The following is a 10,077-nucleotide window of genomic DNA, read 5'->3' as shown; positions in this document are numbered from 1 at the left end:
TCAAGTCAGAAACTGTGCAATCAGAATTAAGCACCATTGACCGGTGAAGCTTACTCCAAGGTAACAATGAATAGGATTGCAGTCATATTTATCTCAGTAAGCTGGTACAGTATTCTACTGTGTACTGCTGCGCTTTTTTTTTTTTTTTTTTTTTTTTTTGAAGGAATGTGTGCAATAACAGATTTCTGCATTTTGGGGTTTTCTGTGGGTGTGTTTCAGAATTTATCGCTAAGTAAGCTGTGCCCCATTTTATACACTTTCCTTGAACGAAAATGCCAGATTCACTGTAAGCCACACATTATCCTGATGGGACTGAAACTCATCAAAAGCTATGACCCACACGCCTACAGATGGAGCTGTCTGTACCAGGAGGAAAAGAGGTTATACGTGAAGAGCCTTAAACGCAGGGCAATCATTCTGCAAGGCTTAAGTTAACTGTGGCTGAAAAGCGCTTTTGAGAATAGAAAGTGTTAAATGCTCTCTGTTGCCTGCAAACTTCAAACTAAAATCCCATGCCTGAAAAAGATAAGGCTGCTTAAGACATAAAGCAGGGTGAAAGGCAGGGCGTGATAAGCAAAGCTTCTAGGGCTTGATTATTTCCATTTTCAAGCAAATCTAGAGTTTTCCAGTGTCAATTGGGGTGGGCCCCAAAACCCATGTTGGGGGAGAGGAATGTTTTAAAAGGCCCAGCCTGGAATATTTCGCTGCAACACTGTGTCACTTTCAAATAAATATGATGGAAAAATCCCCTCCACCCTAAGCCGAGTAAATGGGAGTTTGGGGCTTGCATAGGGTGGATCCTAATGGGTAACTTCTCTATTTATTCTTCCGTGACAAAAGGAAATATAAATATAGAGGACATAAAGCTAATAGACTGGGTTGGGTTTTTTTAACGAAGCGAACTGCTGCTGGGATAGGAATATGCAAGCTTTTAAGTTCTGTGGAATTATTGATTGTGCAGCATGGAAAGTTAGAAATTTTTCAGAGAGTAAATTTTCAGACAGCTGAGAAAGAAAATGGATTATTATTCACTCCCTGCCTATTGACAAGAGGCAGATGCCTTCACTGTGTTCTTTTTGGTGCCTAAACACATTTGTGTTTAGACAAGCCTACCTAAAGGGACGTGGGTGGCGCTGTGGTCTAAATCACTGAGCCTCTTGGGCTTGCCAATCAGAAGGTCAGTGGTTCAAATCCCCGCAAGGGAGTGGGCTCCCATTGCTTGGTCCCTGCTCCTGCCAACCTAGCAGTTCGAAAGCATGTCAAAGTGCAAGCAGATAAATAGGTACCGCTCCGGTGGGAAGATAAACAGCATTTCTGTGCCCTGCTCTGGTTCGCTAGAAGCCACTTAGTCCTGCTGGCCACATGACCCGGAAGCTGTACGCCGGCTCCCTCGGCCAATAAAGCAAGATGAGCGCCGCAACCCCAGAGTCGTCTGCGACTGGACCTAATGGTCAGGGGTCCCTTTACCTTTACCTTTACATCGTCTGTTCACTAAGGCAGAAGTGGCTAAACTGTGACCCTTCAGCTGTTGTTAAGACAAGGACAACTCCTTTCATCCCTGATCACTGGCCATGCTGACTGGGGCTGCTGGAAGATGGGAGGTCCAAGAACATCATAAGGACCACAAGTTCTCCATCTTTGCTTTCAGGAGCTTGAAGCAGCATTTTGTCCCAGTCAGAAAACAACCCTGCGAGGGAGGTTGGCTTGAGAGACTCAGTCAAATCAATCAGTGAGTTTGGAGGCTGGATGAAGCCTAGGGTGACTAGATGAAAAAGTCAAAAAGGCATCTCTTGCAGCTGGGCAGAATTTCACTTGCTGTATGCTTCCTAATGGTATACTTGGGAATCCCAGTTTTTGACAACAGAAGTCTGAATATTGGAAGCAGGCACCTAGCATAGCATTCATCAACATCCTTTGCTTTCATCGACATCAGTGAATTAGCTATGCCCTGTCCTTTGAAACACTTCCAGCTTCCACATTCCCCATTACAGCTCTTTCTTCCTTGGACCTGAGAGAAAGCCTTCTGAAGGTTTCTGCCAGGGAGCTGAATGACACCTTGTTAGACTGCAGTCCTGGGCATGTTTAACTCTGGGAGTAAGCCGCACTGAAAAACAATTGAGGACTTAACTTGCTGAGTAAACATACACAGCATTGCAGTGTTAATAAATACGTTACGTAATCAACCTGCATAGAACCTGAAATCCGTAGCAAAGTTCACTTCAATAGACCACACGTGGTGCTGGCAATGGGAGCTAACTGTGCTAGATGGAAGGAGCTGGTTTTTGCAGGATCAGAATGAGATAAAGAGGCCTTCAGTCTCTGAAGCAGAAGCCTATTTTCTAGGATGCATTGATCTGGAGAGCTTTTGGGTGAGGGACATTTGCAGAACAGAGGTCTCCAGTGGGAAAGATTACAGAGGCAGAAAAAGAAGCCTGTGTATGCACAGAATCGAGACCAAATACTTGCTTTTTTCACAGAGTTCCACGCACAATATGGATCCATTACATATTTTTTTTGCCCCAGAAAAATGGTTCTCAAGAAACTGATTTCATTCAGAAAACAAGAGCTTATTGCAGAGTGATTCTGCACTACATTGCAGTGTGTCAATTTGAACACAGGTGTAGGTGGTCCACAGCTACCAAAAGACACTGTGGGCGGCAGCAGTGGCTTGTGCCCATTGGTACTGGTGAATCAGAAGGCAGGGAGACCAAACAGTAGGTAGGACAAGAGACATTGAAAGGCAGATCCTAGTTTGTCCCTATCCTCCTCTCTGCTGAGGACCAAAACTGAGGCTGTGTAATATATCTGAAGCCCCCAGAATCCTGTGAACTGTAGTTTATCCCTCACAGAACTATAATACCCAGTCTGTGGGTGTAGCCAGGATTTTTTTGGTTGGGAAGCAGGCTTTATGTTTTTGGGGGGCAGAACTGAGCTTTTTGTGATGCAATTTGTCAGTTAGTTGTTTTTATTTTCTTTTATTAATTGATTGGGGGGCAGCTGCCCCCTTTTGGCCATGCCCATGCCCAGCATGCTTAACAAATGACTGAGATCTTGTTTTTTCTGCCTAATCCACACACAATTGAGACCTACTTTGGATGGGCTTATACCAAGATCGTGGGATGCGGGTGGCGCTGTGGGTTAAACCACAGAGCCTAGGACTTGCCGATCAGAAGATCAGTGGTTCGAATCCCCACGACGGGGTGAGCTCCCGTTGTTGGTCCCTGCTCCTGCCAACCTAGCAGTTTGAAAGCAGGTCAAAGTGCAAGTAGATAAATTGGTACCGCTCCGGCGGGAAGGTAAACGGCGTTTCCGTGCGCTGCTCTGGTTCGCCAGAAGCGGCTTAGTCATGCTGGCCACATGACCCGGAAGCTGTATGCCGGCTCCCTTGGCCAATAAAGCGAGATGAGCGTCGCAACCCCAGAGTCGGTCACGACTGGACCTAATGGTCAGGGGTCCCTTTACCTTTACCTTTATACCAAGATCACAATTATGGCTTCTTCCTTCATTCACCTGGGGCATGGGTGAGGAGGAAAGGCATGGATAACCAAATCAAGGGGAAGTTTCCCAGATCAGGTAACCACACCCAACCTTGTGCATGGCAAAATGAATCTCGTATCAATTTCTAGAATGAAGGCAACACGCTGAGGTTGATCGGGCATGATTCCTTATTGAGAAACATGACTTCTTCGCACTACAAATGGTTAAGTGTGTTTACACAGCCACAAGCACTCTTCAGGTGTTACTAAACCACAAGCATGCTGGAGTCCCAGGGCCCTGTGTGCCATCCCTGCCCCCTTTAGCCCCAGTCCTGCCACAGTGAGAGGCAAGCTCTGAAGGAGGCTTGTACGGTAAATGTATTCATCTGCATGTGCTCGCAATCTCCCTCCCCCTGGGATGTGCAGTCGTGGGGAGGTTTGTAAAAGCTTACAAGTCTCCATATCTTGCCACTCAATGCAGCAGTCTCCATTGGTTCTAGAATAAAATGCTGTGTGTACGTAGCCCTAGATTCAACAGACAACAGAGGAAGTGAAGGGCGGGGGGGGGGGGGACACAGTGGAGAAGGCCCAATCCCCAAAGAACACATCTGGAACAAATTGCTTAAAGCTGCAGTCCAGCATTGGTGCCTGTCTGAGCACTGGTAATTTCTGGATTGCAACCTAAGATCCAGGACATACTCAGTTTTATGTTGAAATATCAGGAGCATCACTCCAAAGGAATGAAGAACATTCAAATGGTTATGCGGGAGACTACATTTTTCACATTTATGAATGTCTTAAATAATCTTATCTGTCTCATCTCTGAGAACAAGTGATTCATAGGAGGTTCCTAAACATCTGTAATTAGTTAAAGTTTTGATTGCCAGTTTGTTCTGCCCTTTAAGAGCAGTGCATAATTTAACTTACAAGATAATTTAACTTATAACTTCCTTATAGTGGAAAAGATCTATACATTAAAGACATAAATGGGTGTTATATATGTTGTAAAGAAATGTGCAAATGTCATAAACTTTTTATTGTTTCTATGATTCTATGTCGTTCTCTCTCCCTCTGCCTGTATATGTGAACTATATCCAATAATAGTCAGAGCAGACCCACTGAAATTAATGGACTGGACTTAGTTATGTTCATGGATTTTAGTAGGTATACACAACAACAACAACAACAACAACAACAACAACAACAACAACAACAACACAGTATCTTTATTGTCAATGTACAACCTGTGTACAATGAAATTAACCGAGCCTCCCCCCCCACCCCCAAACACTCAGTCTCATTGCACTCTGTGTACTTGTCACAAAGCAGCGACAATACCAGCTTTATTAATCTTTTTAAGTGTTGCTTCACATGACCACTGGGCATGTTGTAGCATCTTGAAATCTTGGCACGTGCAGAATCAGCATCACGAGTGAGGAGGTGGTGCTGGTTGTGCAAAGTGAGTGATCCATAGGTGGGATTAAGTTGTTTGCATGCCACTGCAGCAAATGTCATTTCTGCGTGTTTGCAACCGTGAACAATCTGCTTCCAGAGGGATAGCTGTGTTGTCCTGTTGCAGCAAAAAAACGAATAAGAGCCTTGTAGACTCACCTTAAAAACATTTATTGTGACATAAGAGCTCATAATTTCAAAGTGACACACCACCCCAAAATAGCTGAATTGGAATGAATAACAAAGTTTGATTCTCTTTGTTTGAGCCTGAACAGGAAGTTTGGTAACAAACCACTGGTCCCTCCAGCTCAGTATTGTTTATGATTGACAGCAACTCTCCAGGGGTTCAGACAGAGGGTCTTTCCTGCTAGTGTGGTGTAGTGGTTAAGAGCGGTAGTCTTGTAATCTGGGGAACCGGGTTCGCGTCTCCGCTCCTCCACATGCAGCTGCTGGGTGACCTGGGGCCAGTCACACTTCTTTGAAGTCTCTCAGCCCCACTCACCTCACAGAGTGTTTGTTGTGGGGGAGGAAGGGAAAGGAGAATGTTAGCCGCTTTGAGACTCCTTAAAGGGAGTGAAAGGCGGGATATCAAATCCAAACTCTTCTTCTTCCCACCTAGCAGTACTGGCATTGAATTTAGCATCCTTTTCATGTGCTTTGCTACTCCATGAAATCCTTTCCCGAAAGAAGCAGTGGTCTCCTGCCCAACTACAAGTGTTATTTTATTCAGCCAAGATTTATCTATAGCTATTTTGTATATATCAATGCTGCCATCCTATACACACGTATCTAGGAGTAAGTCCCATTCAATCCAGTAGGGCTTACTTATGAGTACACACCCACAGGACTACACCGTTAACCTCAAACTGCATTGTCACAGACTGTGCTTTTTTTATTTCATTACTGTATAGACCCAACTTTTTGCCCTTCCTGCAACTGATGCAAGTGGACTTTAGACCACAAAAGCATAACCCATAATAAATATGTTAACTCCTCCAAGTGCCATAAGACTCCCTGAGTGATATTCAAATCAATGGGTGTGACTTAGTCAGCTACCATCCTTAGTCGTTACCAGCAATAAGAGAATTATTTTAGCATCACTGAGGAAATTACCACCTGTGTTGCTAAAGAAACAGTTGTCCCTATTCAGGCCAATTGAATAAAAAAGAAACCAGCAACTCAATGGCAAGATGATTGCGTTATCAGTATCATTGATTGTTGCTTTTGTGAGCAGTCAATTTGCATACATTTAAGCTCTAATTTAATTGTTTAAAAACCCCCACCCTGTACTTTTTCTTTCTATTGCCATTTAATTGTAGCCTTTACATTCCTTCCACCCATTATGCCCATGTGTATAGGAATTTGACAAATGAGGATCACACTTCATGAATCTGAGGAATTTAAATAAATTTAATAAACGTGTTAGTCTTTAAGATGCTACAAGTGATCTTAATCTGGCAGGTGGAAAAGTCTGGTCACGTGTAGGATTTTCTCAGTGCCCAAAATTTCTAGTTCTGAAAACTGAGGGAGCAAGCCTAAATTCCCTAACATGGGATTGAGAACTATTTAATCTAATTGCAATTACTTCTTACTTGACCTGCATTGTAAACCACCCTCACCCCCCAATGTACTTGATGCTTACAGCACAATCCTGTGCAGAAGTAAGTCACACTGAGTTAAATGTAACTTGGGCTGTGTACACATAATACATTTAAAGTGTACCCCCCACTAGAATCCAGGAAACTAATTTGCCCTTCAATGAACTATAATTTCCAGCACATTTAACATATTACAGCTCCCATTATGTTTTTGGAGGGATGCCTTAAATGTATCTGCTTGTGTATGCAGCCATAGTCCCAGTTAAGTGGGTATAGGATTTCATGCGTGTTGAGTAAATGTTAATATTAATATGCAGTCAGTACAACTTCACTCCAATAAATTCTTATCAACTTTGGTAGTCGCAAATAGGATTTTAAGGTTGACCATGATAAATGTTACCATTAGGGGAAGAAATCAAACCTCTCCATCTTGTTCTGAACTGGATGGTAGAAATAGAACATTCCTTTCTTTTGGGGCAGTAAAAAATAAATAAATCACCACCTTCTAGTAAGTCTGACTCACAGGTTCTGCAGAGGGGTGACTAAAATAGCTCTCTAATCTGGTACTTTCTCTCCAGGAGCAGAAGACTTGCCCATTTCTTTACTATGATCAGAAACTGAACTGTTCCTTGGTTTGCTTCCTTGATTGGCTATCAAGTCATTCATGTGACGTAAGTAGCGATTAATATTTTGTGACTGGCTCCAAAGGTTTCATATGACTGTACCTTGCTGACTTCAAGAAACCTTTTGCCACACCCTCCTTCTATAGCACTCCAACAATTCCAGGAATGCAGGGGGAGAAATAAACTTCCTTCATAGAAACCTAATAAATCTTTAGCGATAAAACCAGCCACATGATGGGTTTAAGCACCCAGAGCTCAGCTTTTGCATCTCAGAAGCGGGCTGGTTCAACTGACACGCAAATCCTAAGTGTTGCCTGTGATCTCCTCCATTTCCCATTGCACTGCCCAGCAGAAAGTTAGAGAGGAAAATGGAAGAAGAAAAGCAGAATCGGCCTGGCTCTTTTCTGATAGATTCTGGTAATCTGAAAATGAATGGAACTGAGCTCCGATTCCCTTCTTCCTGTACTCTCCAATCTTTGATCATTTAAATAGCAACATGTGATATACTTCAAGTGCATGCCCAGAATGGCCAACCCACAAACCAGTTAAGTCAAAAAATATTTGGATTTTAAATTTTATCGAAATCGTATGCATGTTTTACATGGAAGTAAATTCCACTGAGTTCCTCAGGGCTTAATCCCAAGCATGTGAGTGTGACTAGGACTGTAGCCCTATGGAGTTGGGGGAAGTGATCCAGCTCTGTAGGTCAGCATCTGCTCTGCATGCAAAAAGTCCACATCTCCACGTAGGGCTCAGGGAGTCCCCCCCTGAAACCATGGAGAGTTGCTGACAGTCAGTGCCAACAGTTAGATGGACCAGTAGTCTGATTCAGTATAAGGCAGTTTCCAATGTTCCTCTTGCACTGCAGCCCAGTTAAAATGTTTTCTCTCTTCCCATTGTATGTATTTTTACCCCACTGTTCAAGTTAGTTCCCAAAAATTTCACTTGTTTTACTTCACATAACACAAAATTTAAAAGTCCTTGAAAAAGCAAGATGGAAAAGCTGCTCTGTATGGAAATGGAAGATGGAAAAGCAGGCATGTTTGCATATATTACCGTTATTTCAAATCCTAACTTCTTCAGGCATGTCTATAATACCTGCCCAAGACATCTTTTAGTCAAGGGGCCACAATGCCACAAGAGGGGTAGCTACAGATTAGTCTGTTGCAGCAAAAAGAACAAGAAGTCTTACAACCCCTTAAAGGCTAAGAACTAGAGGGCTGAATTTCAACTGTATGGAAGATAAGCACACCGACCATTCACTGCAGTAATCAATTCCTTCTATAAAGGAAGTTTAGAACTTATTCAGAAGTTTGATTCCATCAGTTGGACGCCAAAAAGAGACAATGGTTGCCTGACCCACTACAAGTGTTAATTAACATAGAAAATCTAGCACGGTTGTGTTATCACGAATTACTAAAAACACTATCATCCTAGATTTGTTATGTTAATTGACATCTGTAGTGCAAAGGGAAACAAAAATCTCTGTTAAAGTTTAACTGAATCAAACTTTTGAATAAGTTTTAATTCAACTATTGTACCCTGAAGTCTTCCTTTATTTTTTACTTTTTACTGAAGAACAGCAGTTTTAAGGTCACTTGTAGAATGCTCCAAGAGACTGTCATGTTCTCCTACTGGTTTCTGAATGTTTCAAAATAATTTATTTTGTCAGATTTGTGTCCCTTTATTATTATTTTTGTAGGAATTGTTATTTTTATCCTATGAAAAAAGCAGATGAGCTTTGCTGGGTTGGTGATGGCATAGATCAGGTGAGTGAATGAGTTGCTGATGTTGCAGCTTATGTTATCAGATCCTATAATGTGCCACCTGAGTGAAATGAGAAGACTTGTAATTGTTTTAACAACACTTAAATTTGATCTATGTACGTTACTTTAGAACACGCTTCATTACTATTTTTCCAAAGGACTTATTATAACAGACTTTTATCTTACATTTTAAGCAGCAGCAAGAGCAATAATTACAGCCCACTGTGAAAGTTCAGTGGACTGGGAGGGCACAATTTGCTAATTGAAATGTTTCCCCACCCCATGGCAGTTGTTAGAAGTCATGCAAAACCTGAAACATTTTATGCAAGGAGATGCCGGTTTTTATGGTACATCAGCCAACATCACAAACCCAGCCTCCCTCCCAGTTGACCATTGCAAGTTTTTGCTGGCCTACTAACAGAAAATAATTCCCAGAGACACTTTGCTTATACATACAGATGCTACTTAAAATACAGTCCCATTCTTCCAGTCTCCACCCACAGAATGACAAGTCGGTTTTACTAACAATGAGTAAATGCCAAATGGTTTTTATTTTTATCACAACACTATACAGTTGATCTTAATTAATCCCAATCCCAATCATGGACGGTTTCCTACGTCCCTCTTGATTTTACTGCACCTTCCTCTCTCTGCAGATTTCCAGACATTTCCATTCCCCTTTAAAAGCAATAATTCATTTCACAGTCTTAGGTTAGGCTCAGAGTTGTTGGTGCAAATCCCAGCTCACTGGGTGACCTTAGGGCAAATTAATCACTATTTCTCAGACTAGCCCTACTTTGCAGGGCTGTTGAGAGGATGAAAACATACTCCTTTCCTTGGTCAAAAGTGGGGCTATAAATGGAGTAAATAAATACAGCAGGTTCCATATTATCAACCTCTGCTGTTTCTCTGTCCCACACTCACAGGCTATATACCTCATGCCTCCCCCCCCCATTACCCCCCTCCCCTCTCCAGGAGTTTCACATTACACAAAAAATACTGAATTATGATTATTTGGGGTGGGAGGGTTGTGTTGTATTATTTGGTTGCAATTATTATTATTGGGTGGTGCAGAAGTGGGATAAACATATAGATATATTATTCAGTGCTTTTTTTTTCTGGGGGTACGCATACCCCTAATCATTTTGTGAATGTAATTTGG

The sequence above is a fragment of the Podarcis cretensis genome (assembly GCF_951804945.1).
Source record: "Podarcis cretensis genome assembly, chromosome: 6".
Taxonomy (NCBI): domain Eukaryota; kingdom Metazoa; phylum Chordata; class Lepidosauria; order Squamata; family Lacertidae; genus Podarcis; species Podarcis cretensis.
The sequence above is the reverse complement of the archived record's forward strand: the minus strand, read 5'-3'. Positions refer to the sequence as shown.